Source organism: Musca autumnalis, unplaced genomic scaffold, assembly GCF_047663935.1.
Source record: "Musca autumnalis isolate F117 unplaced genomic scaffold, ASM4766393v1 scaffold_2, whole genome shotgun sequence".
NCBI lineage: Eukaryota > Metazoa > Arthropoda > Insecta > Diptera > Muscidae > Musca > Musca autumnalis.
The window spans coordinates 7,666,152-7,681,907 of record NW_027411755.1 but is presented as its reverse complement, the minus strand read 5'-3'; positions in this window follow the sequence as shown (position 1 = coordinate 7,681,907).

Here is a 15,756-nt window from a genome sequence, read left to right as displayed (position 1 = left end):
ATTACTTTATATACAAACAAAGAAAAACCAGACCATTCATAAAAAAAACTTAAAGGGAATTTTATTTAATAAAAAGAAAAAAATATATTTGTGTATTATATTCGAAAAAAAGTAAATAAAACTTTTTAGCTTTTTTATTTGCTAAAGGTATGTATTAAAAACAACTAATTGAATAAATCGAAAGAGAAACTGTTATACAAAAACTGTCATATGTATATCTATACAAAATATTTATAATTGTAAATTATTAAAAAAATTAACATAATAATATTTACAACAAAACTTTTGCAATCACATACGAAGACACAATATATACTTTACCAAAATATAAGCATATTTATTTTTTGGTTTAAACCATGTTTTCCAACCACCATTTCAACAATATCCATATACATACGAATAAGTTTCTATACATGTATAGCAATGTACAACTGATATTATATTAAAAACAAAAATATTAAATATACATATTATAAAATGTAAAACTTAATAAATATTTATAACAAAAATGCACTGATTGAATGTTAAACAATTTATTTAAATGCACAATTTTTTAATAAATTAGACAGTTGAGATGCATTTGTACAATAATTAGAGAGATATAAATTGATTTAACGTGATTACATGAGTCATATTCTCATCTCAAGAATGTTATATACATAATTTGGCCCCTCAACAACGCCCCATGTAAAATTTCAAAACTTCTTTCTTCTCATATATATTGTGCAAATAGATCTTCAAAAATAACTAACAAACCAAGAGAAACTATATGAAAAATTGTTGTTAACGAATATTATTTTTAAGATAATTACATAATTTGTTTTTGTTTTTTTAATCCATTAAAAATTATCTTTGCAAACAAGAGGAAGAAATACGTATAAATATATCATTCATACCCACAAACAAAAAAACAAGAACAAAATAAATTCATATTGTGCTTATGTGTAGTTAAATTAAAATAAAAATTCTGTGATTAGTAAATAAAATAACGAACAAAATAAAACTAAATAAAAAATGTTTAATAACAGAATAAATATTTTGTATTTTTATTTTATCAGTATTATAGTGTAATCACGGACATGAGAATTGTTCGCTCAGAATATTATTGTATTTAAACAAATGTGTAAACTCGACCAAATCCAATGGATTTATCCCAGACAACAACCATTTATGAACATGAATAATAAACACAGCTCCTGTGTTAATGTCGATAACACTGTGACATAATAACATTATCAAGGTCATTACGTTGGCTTATTACTACAGTTCACAATTATAGTGCGACTATATTTAGCATGGAAATGAGGATAATATTTTTATACCCTACACCACTATGTGGGGAGGGTATTATAAGTCCGTCCGTCTGTCCATCTAAACCTTGTAATCACGCTACAGGTCGCAATTTTGATGATGGTCGGATAATATTCAAGGGTCGGAATGGGCAAAAAACTTATTTGGTGAAAAAGTCAACATTTTATTTCAAAGCGGATATCTCTGCTTTTATATGGGGGATTCAAAAGCAAAACATGCTAATGAAAGTAGAAAATATCAAACAACGAATATATCGCAAAAGCCGCTTATAGAACCCAACTTTTCATTTTTGCGATTTTAATAATAATGACGAACATCACAGCTTTGGTTGGCGACCTTCCAAAAACAAAGTTTGACCATGAACGTAGAAAATTCCATCTTTACAATGATGGCCTAATAACGGAGATATCGCAATAGTCGGTAATACATCCCATTTTTAATTTTTTTGCAATCACGCTACACGTCGCAATTTTGATTGGATCGTCACGAAATTTTGGGTGTTAATGGGGGTCCCACAGAGGAAAAACCAATTGATTTTGGTCAAAGTTTTATTTCAAAGAGAATATCTCTCTTCTGTAAGAGGTATATCGAAAGCAAAACCTGGCAAGGAAAGGAGAAAATATCACCTTTGCAGCGATGTAACACAGATTGTCGTAGTTGGTCAAACAACGAAGATATCGCAATAGCCGCTAATAGAACCCAGCCCAAAGTAGGTTGTCATAGGTGTTCAAACAACAGAGATATCGCAATAGTCGGTAATACATCCCTTTTTTCATTTGTTGTGCAATCACACTACAGGTCGGAATTTTGATCGGATCCTCACGAAATTTTGGGGGTTGAGAAAGAAGCCAATGTTCATAGATGATAAAAATTAAAAAAAAACACGAAAAAATGCGGAATGTATTTTTAAATAAATTGCGATCAAATGTTGCATTTTTAGGTTCTTTTTTATTTTCCGGATTTTGCATGGAATGCCCGCCCGTTCGTACATATATTTTTGTAATCAATGTACAGGTCCTACTCTGTTGAAAATTGAGGATGTCTAGAATGGGTTCAGATTTGTGCCTACAGTGCCTGGCATAATTATTTTGACAAAATCTACATTTGTCTTAAAAGGCATATAATTATAGTCAGCATCCATAAAACAGGATATTAATAGCTAAGGGAGTTTCTTTTGCCTATCAGCTAAATTAAAATTAATGGATGAAAGAAATTCCAGCTTAATTTGTGATTATGTAGGCGAATGTTTAAAAAGGGGGGGCAAAATCAAAACGTTATAAGAATTTTGACAATCCTTTATTACGTTACTTTTGGTACTAATCGTACCTTTTGGTACCAAAATCAATTGCTTTAGTTAAATTATTAACATTTAAGTAAAAATGTATTTAACAGACATAGATTTTAAACTAAAATAGGGAAAATTGGTGTCAAATTTGTAACGAAATTTAAAATGGCAGTTTCGATGATAAATGTAGCTAATGATTAGATATTGCTGCAGTTATCTATTTATTTTGTAACGAATAAATATTAAAATACTAAAAACGCTGTAAATATGCACGATCTAAGCAGAAAATGTGAAATTACAGACGTTCTCCGGTAAATGAAACAGAATTACAAATATAATCTTACTTATGTGCACAAATCATCATCTTCTGAGCAATTTCGATGTCAAAACAAGTTCTCTATTAAGACTAGAATCTCTAGACAATAGAATAAAATTTATTTGAAGTCAAATTTTGCTGTTCCACTCGGTTGGTACGGCATAGCTACAAAAATTGTCATATAGATTTTAAATACAAATCATTTACACGCCACAATCATTGTGGAAGAGCATATCGTGTATTGATAAAAATATATTTGATCATAATTCATCTTAAAATATACTTTTCAGTAAGACTGTGTCAAAAAACCGCCAAAAAGTTGGGTATCATTGTGAAATAAATGTCCTTCTGATGCTATTTCCATACCCGCATGCTCCCAGACATCAGAATAGTCTGATCCACCCTTTTAAATACTGTGATATTTAATTTTTATCGTTAACGTTGTGGACTATAATGAATATTTTGGCACTTTGAACGATCTTCCATAACAACATTCTAGTGAACTGATCGAAGTGTTATGTATTCATTTGCAGAACACTGCTACTATGGCAAGGCTGATTATTTTGGAGCACGTTTGGAGCGTGTTTCGAGTTCAAACATAATTTAAGTACTCTAGTAAAGGACTAGCCAGAATAATTTTTCATATTTTTGTAGAAGACTAATCCGGTAAAAAAACAAAACACATAATTTTTTCAAACATGACGAAATAATTATGCCAGGCACTGTAATTATACATACTTAGGCTCGATTTCATTTATTTGTTGCACCGAACACTCTACGTCTACCAATTTTTGTGGCATATGGAATGTGTGACGGAATTTGGCGTGTTCAATTTTGTTTTTTTTTTACCTTTTTCTTATTTTCTGAATCTGCTCACGAATTGTGTCAATATGAGCTAGTGCGTGCTCAACTTTTAATATTTCGATCACAATGGTGCTCACTTTGGCCACGGTACGTTGTCAATTCTCGAAACCGTTGATACCATATCGTTGTGAAATTGACAACGGTGTGCTCATTTGACCACAAACGGTGTTGATGCCCTATCGACAACGGATGTGGTCAGTTTGACCACGTCTGGGTGTATACTATTATTAAGTGCATTATCGCATCATATCGGTCCACTCCTTTGGGTACCTGCCCCACAAAAGTTATTTTTTTTTCTGTAACATGGTGTGAACGATAACTCTCGAAGGGAGCAATTGATTTGGTCCCTACTTTGGCCCATAGTGAAGTTTAAGAGGTCCTGTCGGATCGTTTGGATTTTTTAGCAGGTTGTCCTTGCGGCTCTCTTTGCCACGGTATATTTTTTTCGGGCGAAATTCCATAATTCCTGAGATAACGGCCTAGAAGCACCGGGAAACCCTGACGGCACCAACTAAAATGGCAAATCCGCAAGATAACTCCGCAGGGAGTTTCTGATTGGTCCAAACTTTGCACATCGTATTATTCCATCCATTTGTGTATCAGATTGGAATATGGACTCCTTAGGGTACTTCTCACACAAAATTCGGAAAAAGTGAATTTTAAGAGCACCTCTCGCATTGTTTTGATTAATTTTCAGTAGGTTTTTCTAGCGGCCTAATTTACAATGGTAAACATTTGGTTCGATTTGGTTTTGTTGTTTTTTTCTTTTTTTGGTCAGTGGCTGAGGGTATATCTCCGTCAGCACAGCTGACTGATACTTTCTTACTTGATTTCAATTATTTTGAGCAAAACCAGCGTCGCATGGGCATTGCTTAGAAGCTGTTGAGCATCATCAACGTCGATCCACATTACTTTAAACAGGTGACAAATCATGAGTTTATGTCTATGACATTGAAACCAAAGCCCAATCATCCCAATGAAAACGTCCATGTTATGTTCGGCCAAATGTAAAGGTTTTGTTCAGTGCTTTCTTCGACAGCAATGCACTGTAGGTCAAACGGGCCATTTTATTGGCCAAAAGTCTTAAAGTTAAAACAAGTATTTGGTTTAAGTTAATATAGAGTTTTTAGATTCAGGGAGAAAATGGAACAACGTGGGCCAAAAAATTAACACTTTATGGACCAAATACACAATTGGTACCTTAACCCTTTGGGGACAAAAACTGGAAAGTCTGTTATTTGTCTGTAGAATTGAAGGAAAGGAATTGAAGTCTGTTATTTGTCTATAGAATTGAAGGCATCGACGTCCGATAAGCCCAGAAGCTTTTTTGTTCTGTTTCGTTTTAGTTTTATTGTGAATATGCTTTAAAATTATTACTTTGAAAATCCCAATGTATGATGTGATATATTTTGACTATAACTGTATATATTTATAAAAGATTTGTAAATAATTTGACTTTAGAACACAGCATAATGCTGAAGACTCCAATTTGACTAACATTATTTGGTAAGAGGTTTAACCCTGACTTCAAAAAAATCAATATTATGGAAAATATTGTAACCAAAAAATGTTGTATAATTCTTGTCGAGCAAATTTACGCAAAATCACATAAAATTTTCTGCATTCGGCACGAGAAAATGAACCAATTTCATTTTTCACTTTCATTGCCGAACGTTGCCGAGACTTTAAAAGCGTACATAACCTCAAAATGTTCTACTTTCTTCGAAAATTCAAAGTTATCACCCATTTAATAACTATTTATACACATAAATGATGATAGGAGGGCATTTTTGATAAATAGATTCGAATACTTTCTAATCAAATCGTTCCTTATGCTAATATTGTGATTTTGTTTCACCATGAACGTATACAAGTAAACATATTTCGTTAACAAATTTTTAAAGATATTTGGATAATACGTATTTGGCAGCCTGCCATGCAACGGTATAATTTCTCATACAAAAACAAAATTTATTTTTATTATATTTGAAGTGTTTCTTACAAGAAAGTAACACAAAATAAGTGAAAATACAAAGTGCGAAATCTGACTTTTGGCCAGTAAAATGGGCTGTTTGACCTATAGTGCAATGGCGTGGTGGACCATGAATTCGTGCCACAATGTCGTACCGTCAATGAGGAATACTACTTTGAAGTTATGCGCCGTTTGTGCGAAGCAATTCGTCAGAAACGCACAGAATTGTGGGAAACCCAATTATGATGTTTGAGCGTAAGTTTTTGACCAAATCCGTTATCATGCCTGAAACACCTCTTCCTAGAACTGAAGACACCGATGAAAGGAAGGCGTTTTGCTACGACTGAGGGGATGCAAGAAGGCGATATAGTCAGTGCATTGTCCCAATTTGAACTTCTATATCTCAAAAACGGTAAAACCTACGAAAATATCATAAAGGTCAATCTTGTAGAGAATTTTCACTGCTACAACACTTTCGTTAGTCTCATTTCCATAGGACTTGCGGTTTTCAAGCAGAATCGTGAAAATATAAAAACCTCCTAAAAGTGTGAACTTTTACCGCGATTTATTTAAAAGGCCCTCCGGCGATTTTGTTAGTTTTCTGATTTTTCTCATTTATCCAGAATCCGCAAAAACTTCCCAGGTGTGAACTCCTCCATTTAAATTTGGTTAAGGCGCACCGTGTAAGTTAAGAGCGTGTCCCTGTATTTATAGTCGATAACATGAATTTTTATACAGTGTTATCTTTCATATGATAGCTGATAGACTTGTATTTGAAACTGTGATACTAACGCTATTGGCGACATTTTTAAGCAAAACACAGGTTAAAAATTTGAACACAGTTTTATCATCCTCCAAGTTGTTCAAATTTCAAATGTTATACAATAAATCCGCTCTCTTATACTTTACAATCCAATTTTAGAACTGGAAGATTCAAGTTTGGTTTATGAATTGAATGAAGTATTCTCAGTTGGAGCACAAACCATTGCAGGAACATGTCTTTCGCATTTGCGTTGATAGATGGCGCTAGTATATGAAACGGAAAAGGATGTTTATCTATATTCGATGGGGTTTTGTTTAGATTTATGTTGTTTTACTTGCTGATGGTTAAATAAAAGATAAAAATAATCTACAATGAAATAAATGAATGAATAAATATTAAAAATAAATTTTAAAGGTAATATTGAATAATATTGGGATGGGAAAGACGTTGGCTAGGACAACACATAACTATAATATCAGTGCTATATTAAAATAGATTCTTTGAATATAACTTAGATTCCCAGCGTGTTATATATTATCCCATAAAAATAACATGTTTACATTTCAAGATATTCACGTTGTACATACATACATACATACATGTCACTGTGAAGAAAAAAGCAAAACAAAAAGCTTCTTGTGTTACAGTTTAGTCGACACTGCGTCGTAATTAATCAGCGGTGTTATTTTCAACACGCTGAACTACGAAAAAAGGCCAGCGACAAATTTTGCAATCGATGAATTGACTGCTTATCAATGCACAGTGGGTTAAAAAGGTCATGCCTGCAGCGAACATTTTTCAGCCTTTCACAAGTAGGTGTATTAACTAAGTAGTAATAAATTGTTAGGTGAGTTATATGAGAGGTATTACCTCAAAACTAAGAGTCTGCCATTTCCACTATCTCAAAGATAATTGCCTTTCAAGCCCATTCGGCAGGGATACGTGTCTGTTAGGTCCATTATCTTGAAGAAATGATTTACCAGGGCCATTATGTCGTATATAATGACCCAATAGGCCAAAAATATCATAGAAAATTATCACATTACTACAGATATAATGGATAATGAATCAGTCTTTGATATATTGTCTTGGATATTTTAAAGACAGACCCATTTTCCATTGTAATTATGATAGGTCCATTATCTCATGGACAATGGTCTTTTTCATAGATAATGATCTGTTAAGGATCCATTAATTTGAAGGTATGCTCATTATCTCAGAACATTATATTGTTAATATACTAATTTGTATAATCATCCACATGCCTGAATAAAAAATTATTATTAATGGATAGTTTTTAGGTAAATAAAAAATGTGTTAATAGTAAATGTTTATAAAAATATTAAAATTATCCTCTATGTGAGAAAAGTTTTTGACCGCCAAAAGGCGGACCAGGTAATATAAAACAATAAATATATCCTTTCTCATGATAGAATCTCTCAAATAAAACGCTTGCATTTAAATTATGAATGGTGGCAAAATTAAACGGCAAGCGTTTTATTTGAGAGATTCTATCATGAGAAAGAATATATTTATTGAGGCTAAGCGACAAATTATTTTTTAGTTTTAAGTGCATTTCTAAATAAAACACTGAAACTTAATTTTTTTAAATTATTTTTTATTTTTAACTTTTTAGTAAATACATTTTTTTTTACCACTGAGAACCCCAAATACCGAATTACAGTCCATTTCAGCAGAAAATGTAGATTAAAAAGCTTGAAATTGTGTGATACCGTTATATGGAAGCTATATTAAACCTTGACCTACATCCACAATTTTTAGTGGGGAAGTTCCTGGACTATTGAGAACTCCAAATGCCAAGTTACAGCAAATTCGGGCTAAAAATGAAGACAAAATCCCCAAAATACCAGAAGTCGGGTGGTACCGTTATATGGGGGCTATAGGAAAAAATGGACCCATATTGGTTTTTGTTTCATATTCATGTATTGTCATCTAAATCTGAAAAGTGTGCAAAGTTTTAGTTCGATTAGTCAACTGCAACGTTGTTAAAAATCAGTTACCAGATTTGAAAAGGGGGTCAAGTTAGACACCGTAAAACACTGTAAGAATGGACCAATATTTGTTTTGATTTCATATTCATGTATTGTCATCCAAATCTGAGAAGTGTGCAAAGTTTAAGTACGCTTGGTCAACTGCAACTGCGTGAAAAATGAGTTGCCAGATTTGAAAAGCAAAATACCGGAAATCGGGTGGTACCGTTATATGGGGGCTATAGGAAACAATGGATCCATATTGGTTTTGGTTTCATATTCATGTATTGTCATCTAAATCTGAAAAGTGTGCAAAGTTTTAGTTCGATTGGTCAACTGCAACCGTGTTAAAAATCAGTTACCAGATTTGAAAAGGGGGTCAAGTTAGACACCGTAAAAACACTATAAGAATGGACCAAAATTATTTTTTATTTCATATTCATGTATTGTCATCCAAATCTAAAAAGTGTGCAAATTTTAAGTTCAATTGGTCAACTGCAACTATGTGAAAAATGAGTTACCAGATTTGAAAAGCAAATTAGATAAAACACTGTAAAACAGTGTAAAATGGACCAATATTGGTTTTGATTTCATATTCATGTATTGTCATTCACATCTGAAAAGTGTGCAAAGTTTGCAAATTTTAAAGTGTGCAAATTTTAAGTTCAATTGGTCAACTGCAACTATGTGAAAAATGAGTTACCAGATTTGAAAAGCAAATTAGATAAAACACTGTAAAACAGTGTAAAATGGACCAATATTGGTTTTGATTTCATATTCATGTATTGTCATTCACATCTGAAAAGTGTGCAAAGTTTTAGTTCGATTGGTAAACTGCAACTGTGTTAAAAAAGAGTTACCAGATTTGAACTAAACACACACCAAAGCAAGTTAAATAAAACACTGTAATAATAATAAAAAAAATGATTTTATCGTTGAGACATCATACGAGGGCGGTTCGGAAACTTCTTAGCCTATCAATGAAAGAGAATAGTTAGTTTTTCAAAAATATTTTTATTTTTCAATAAAATCTCCTGAAACTTCAATACACTTAGTCCAACGCTTTTCTAGCAATTCTATCCCTTGATTAAAATAGTTTTCCTCAAGGTCTTCAAAATAGTGGTTTACAACTGTAATTGCATCTTCATTTGAGGTAAAACGCTTGCCAGCAAGGATTTTTTTAGATTTGGGAACAAGTAAAAGTCACTGGGAGCTAAATCAGGAGAATAAGGTGGGTGGTCAAGCAACTCGTACTTTAATTCGTTGATTTTAGCCATAGTTAAAACACTCTTGTGCGCTGTCTTGATGAAAAACTATTTTTTTGTGTTGTAAGCCAGGACGTTTTTCTCGAATTTGTACATTTAATTGATCCAAAGGGTTGCAATAGTACACTCAATTTATTGTTTTAGCCTTTTGCAGATAGTCAATCAATAAAATACCTTTGAAGTCCCAAAAAACCGTTGCCATAACCTTACCAGCCGATTGAATTGTTTTTTGCCTTCTTTGGGGCACTTCCTCCAGCTTCAGTCCATTGTTTGGATTGTTATTTTGTCTCTTTGTATAGTGGTGGATCCATGTCTCATCAACAGTTATGAAACGACGCTTAAAATCCATTTTATTTCGCTTAAAACGATCCAAACAAGCTTGAGAAATGTTCATTCTTATGCGTTTTTGATCGACTGTTAACAAATGCGGCACCCATCTTGCAGAAAGCTTTTTCATCTGTAGTTCTTCATGCAAAATTAAATGGACTCGATCATTTGAGATGCCCATGATATTAGCAATTTCACGCACTTTTATTCGTCGATCATTTAATACCATATCATGCACTTTGGCTACAATTTCTGTTGTTGTTGCTGTTTTTGGACGTCCACTACGTGGTCTATGCTTGTACGACCACGTTTAAATTCAGCAACCCAATTTTTTACTGTTGCATATGAAGGAGCACTTTCACCTAACAAATTCACCATATCATTATGAATTTCTTGTCCCGATAACCCTTTTTTATGTAAATATTTAATGACAGCACGCATTTCTAATTTTTCCATTGTAAAAAAATTGTGGAAGCGTCTTTTTTGAACACCTGTTTCTATATGAAGGAGTTGCCAGATCGAAACAAAATTTAACATGTGTTCATAACAGAGATGGGAGTTTCCAAAACACTTAACTTTTTTCTGTTTATACCGCGCTTTTTGTGCTAGGCTAAGAAGTTTCCGAACTGCCCTCGTAATTGCTCTGTTCCAGAACCTGCAAGAAGCTACTAATCTTTACTACGATAACAATTTTTGCTTTATGTTATCAAAAAAACAGTAAAAATTAGCAGATTCTTGCAGTACAGGAACATACCAAATAATAAATTTTGATAGATAAAAGTTGTGTTCACAACTTGCAAAGTATTACTACTTGCAGTTTTCCCGTTTAGTGCTAAAAATGCGTTACCGTACTAAGAAATCTAGCTAGACTTGCACTACTCTTTAAATCAAAATAGCGCCGAATAACACCCTATGCTCCTGTTTTCTGCCATACAATTTTGGCATAGTAGAAACTAGAAACATGTTCATTATAAGCTAAATACGATAGCTGATACGTTGATTTTATATCTTACTGGAGTTTTTGCGATTTCCGCCATTTTTTTTATTGTGATACGTGAAAAGTGTTGCAACTTCTGGTACTTTTTTAGGCAAAAACAGGGTTGTATATCATGTGTAGTGTGATTTCGATGTTGATTTCTCTGAAATCACCAAATGAGATGATTTCATTTTTGTATGCGAAATCATGATAAATTTTGCTTGATTTTGCGCGAAATCACGAAACGCCTACGAAATCACGAAAAGACGCCGAATGTAAACCAAACATAAGAAAAAAAAATTCTGGTTTCAAATCTGTTCGCGTTCACAAAATTGGACGATGCGCGCAAAAGTTATAGCGGGTTTTATTCTTTACATTTTTGTGTTTATTTCAGCTTTTTCAGGTTTTTATTCTCATATAAAGAAAAAATATTTAAAAATATCTTATTTTTTGTTATGAGAAAATGTATGCATAAAACGTTATCAGCATTCCATATCTATTCGTAGATGTCTAAATAGTTATTAAATTTATTATTATTTTCGCGGAAAATCAACAACTAATACAAAAAAGTTGAAGAAAATCCAAATTATCCTTTATTTTAAAAATATATTAAAAAATATATGCGGAATCTTGACAATGCGTAGAAAAATATGATACCAAATTTATAGAGATTGGGTACATAAATTGCATATTATAGCAACAACAAAAGAGAAAAACTTATTGTTGGAAAATATTGTTGCAAATATATTTTTTGGTTTGAATCGAAAAATTAAAAAAAAATATTTGGGAGTTCTCCAACTATTTCGCTAAAATCTCATACAATAATTAATGTGTACTGCTGGAACTTCATCAAGAAATATGGTTTACCATCGTGAAAGCTTATTTGCTTACTGTGATAACTTATAAGGATTGGAAATAAAGAGTAATATTGAAATTACTATCGTTTAAAAGATATGAAAATTAAAAAGCCTGTAATTCGCGAATTAGTTAAAGTCGGTTGATGCGCATCCGATTTTGGATACAGCGAATCAATCTCTTTCAATATATATGCATATTTCGATGTTTCACTCAGCGGTCAAAGTGTGCCGCCAGTTGCATCACACAATGCAAAAAACCTTAAAGTGGGTAAAAATCGCGAAATTTGCATACGATTTTGATGCGCATCCGGTTTCAGTAGCACCCATCAAAAATGCGTCCATATACGCATATTTCAAATAGATTCTTCAAGAGCCGCGGATGTGCCTCCACATTCTATATTTGGTGGAAACCCCATATTACTCGCGAATCTCTGTAATTTATGACACGCGTTTTCCCAAATATTATAATCGCTTATAAAGGATTCCATTTACGTAAAAAATTTTAAAGAAAATTGCGGTTTAGTACGCGGATTTGTCAAAATAAATTGTTGCTGATTTTCCTATTTTCAGGGTATCTATATCCGCGGTTTTAGTGCATGGATTCGATCGCGGATGGGCTCATTAGATCTAAATTCACGCGGGGTACAAAGGAAATTGAATAGCACTTCTAAATTTTGAACGCAAAAATAGGTTTTTGAAAAAAATTCACGCATAAAATAATGGGATTTAGACTCCAATTACTAGGATGCTGTAAGGAGCACACTCATGAGATATACATTAAACGACGTAAAATCACGAGTTTTATAATCCTACTAGCAAAATACCCGCTACTTCGTATGCGGAAAAGGAATAATATACCAATAAACAATATATAATATGTTGAACAGTGAAAATTTTGATGTACTAATACGTGTTTGAATTGAAATTTAATTTTATTTAAGTACTGTTCGTACGCGTTTCGCTCGAATTTCAACAAAGACCTCTACATTTCAACAGCGGCCTAGATTTTAAATTCCAGTCCATGTTTTATAGAACGGTATGGTTATTTTGAAAATTTTATCCACATTTTTTTATCCACATATTCCAAAAGAATTTTGGAATTTGTGATATCAAAATGTAGAAAACCTTTATTCAAAATATGTTACCCTATATATCACAGTTAATTTTTGAGACATTTTATTTTAGGCCTTTTTGTTCTCAGGGTGTAAGAACCTTCTTGTAAAACATTAGCCCCATAGATTTTCCTTTTTCAAATGAACTTACTATAACGTTCAGAACAGGCAACAATTTAACTCTACTTGTTCAGTTTTAACTCTACTTGTTCACCAAATGCCAATGGTACTACATGTAGGAACCTTTCATACATTTAAAGGTGGATTTTAATAAACATTTTGATCCTGATCCTCTGATCTCAACAGTGATTCTCATAACAAATTTCATTTATCGATTCACTCAATACCAGTGCTTCAATATTTAGTATTATTAAATACTTCTAGTACACTTATTGTACGACCACCTCCAATAATGAACCTGACAAATAAACAATAAATCGGAACTCCACTTCTATTCCTTAGCCCAATACCTAACTTATTGCAATTTGTACTTTTCACACACTAATTTTATAATTCCAGCTTCAATGCTACACTCAACGTCAAATTTAATACCATTTGGTACATTTCCTATTTCTCAATAAATCTGCCAGCCTTCAGCCTCATTTCAGGATTTGTATACATTTCAAAAATCCTTATCTAAACTCCAACACAAACCCTCATATATCAATTCGAAATTCCATTTATATCCCTTCATGCAACACCAAAGTGGTACCAAATTTAGTACTTATAATATGTATAAGTTTTAAAAAATTTCTTCCTCATATTCAAAACTATATCCAAACCGCGATTTAATATTTTCAGTATACATATCTTCCAAAACTTCCCCTCTATCTCCACTATAAACGCCAACTGCTATACTAATACCGAATTTCGCAATGTCAGATCTACCCCTTTACACAATAACAATTTGATCCAAATTCTGTGTCAGTTTCATTTAATTCATAAGTTTCGTACACTTATTGTACGTATATCCACAACTACATTCGTATCTCAACCATACACACCAACAGCGGCTACAATACCAAATTTCCGAATTCTATCTCTATTTATAATACCATTAATACTTTTCGCATGAAAGCACGAATTTCAATTACTATCTACAACAGTAATTCCGAATTTTTAAGGATTCAACCTCTATCCGTTACCCAAATCTAAATTTTACCAAATTTAGTACCATTTTGTATAACCACAAGTTCGAACTTCCAAAACTATTCCAGTCCTACACTCCAACAGTAATCTAACTTCCAAATTTCAGGATTCCAGCTGTATCCGTTCACCTAAATCCAAATTATACCATATTTAGTACCATTTAGAACTTTTCGCACACATAGGTACGAATTTCCAAAACCACCTCAAACATACACTCCAACAGTAATCTTAATTTCAAATATTAGGATCATCCAAATCCAAATTGAACCAAATATAGCACCATTTAGTACTTTTCATACCCATAAGTACGAATTTCCAAAACTACCTCAATCCTTCACTCCATAAGTAATCTTAATTATAAATTTCAGGATTCCAGCTCTATTTGTTCACCCAAATTCAAACTGTACCAAACTTAGTACCATTAAGTACTTTCCGTACACATAAGTACGAATTTCCAAAACTTCCTCAATCCTGCACTCCATAAGTAATCTTAATTCCAAATTTCAGGATTCCAGCTCTATCCGTTCACCCAAACTTTCCGTACACATAAGTACGAATTTACAAGGCCAACTCAATCCTACAGTCCAACAGTAATCTTAATCCCAAATTTCAGGATTCCAGCTCTATCCGTTCACCCAAATCCAAATTGTACCAAATTTAGTACCATTTAGTACTTTCCGTACTCATAAGTACGAATTTCCAAAACTTACTCAATCCTACACTCCATCAGTAAACTTAATTCAAAATTTCAGGATTCCAACTCTGTCCGTTCAACTCAATTTAAATTGTACCAAATTTAGTACCATTTAGTACTTTCCGTACCCATAAGTACGAATTTCCAAAACTACCTCAATCCTACACTCCATAAGTAATCTTCTTCATCTTCGTTCCCCCAAATCCAAGTTGTACCAAATTTAGTACTGTTCGTACCCATAAGTACGAATTTCCAAAACTTCCTCAAAACTTCCATGTCTATCTAAATCCAAATTGTACCAAATTTGGTACCATTTAGTACTTTTCGTACACATAAGTATGAATTTCCGAAACTGCACCCATATCTCAATCGTACGCTTCAACGGTAATCTAAATTCCAAATTTCAGGTTTCCAGCTCTATCCGTTCACCCAAATCCAAATTGTACCAAATTTAGTACCATTTAGTACTACTCGTACACTTAAGTACGAACTTCCAAAATCATTTCCTTATATCAACACCACTTCCCAACCTTGATTTCCATTCCAAATATGAACATTGTAGCTATATCCGGTCAAAATATACAATTGGTACCAAATTTAGTAACTTTTCGTACACTTATAGGTCGAATTTCCAAAAACCCTTTGGTACATCTTTCTAACTTTCCATCAGTTACCCTCATTCCAAATTTCAGAATTCTAGCTCTTCCCGTTTGCCTAATACAAAGGGTACCATATTTAGTACCTTTTAGTGCTTTTCGTACCCTTCTAGGTCGAATTTCCAAAAACCCAGCCTTATCTCACCCCTACACACCGACAGCAACCCACAGTCAAAATTTCAGCTTTCTAGCTTCAGCGGTTTCGTCTGGGCGATGAT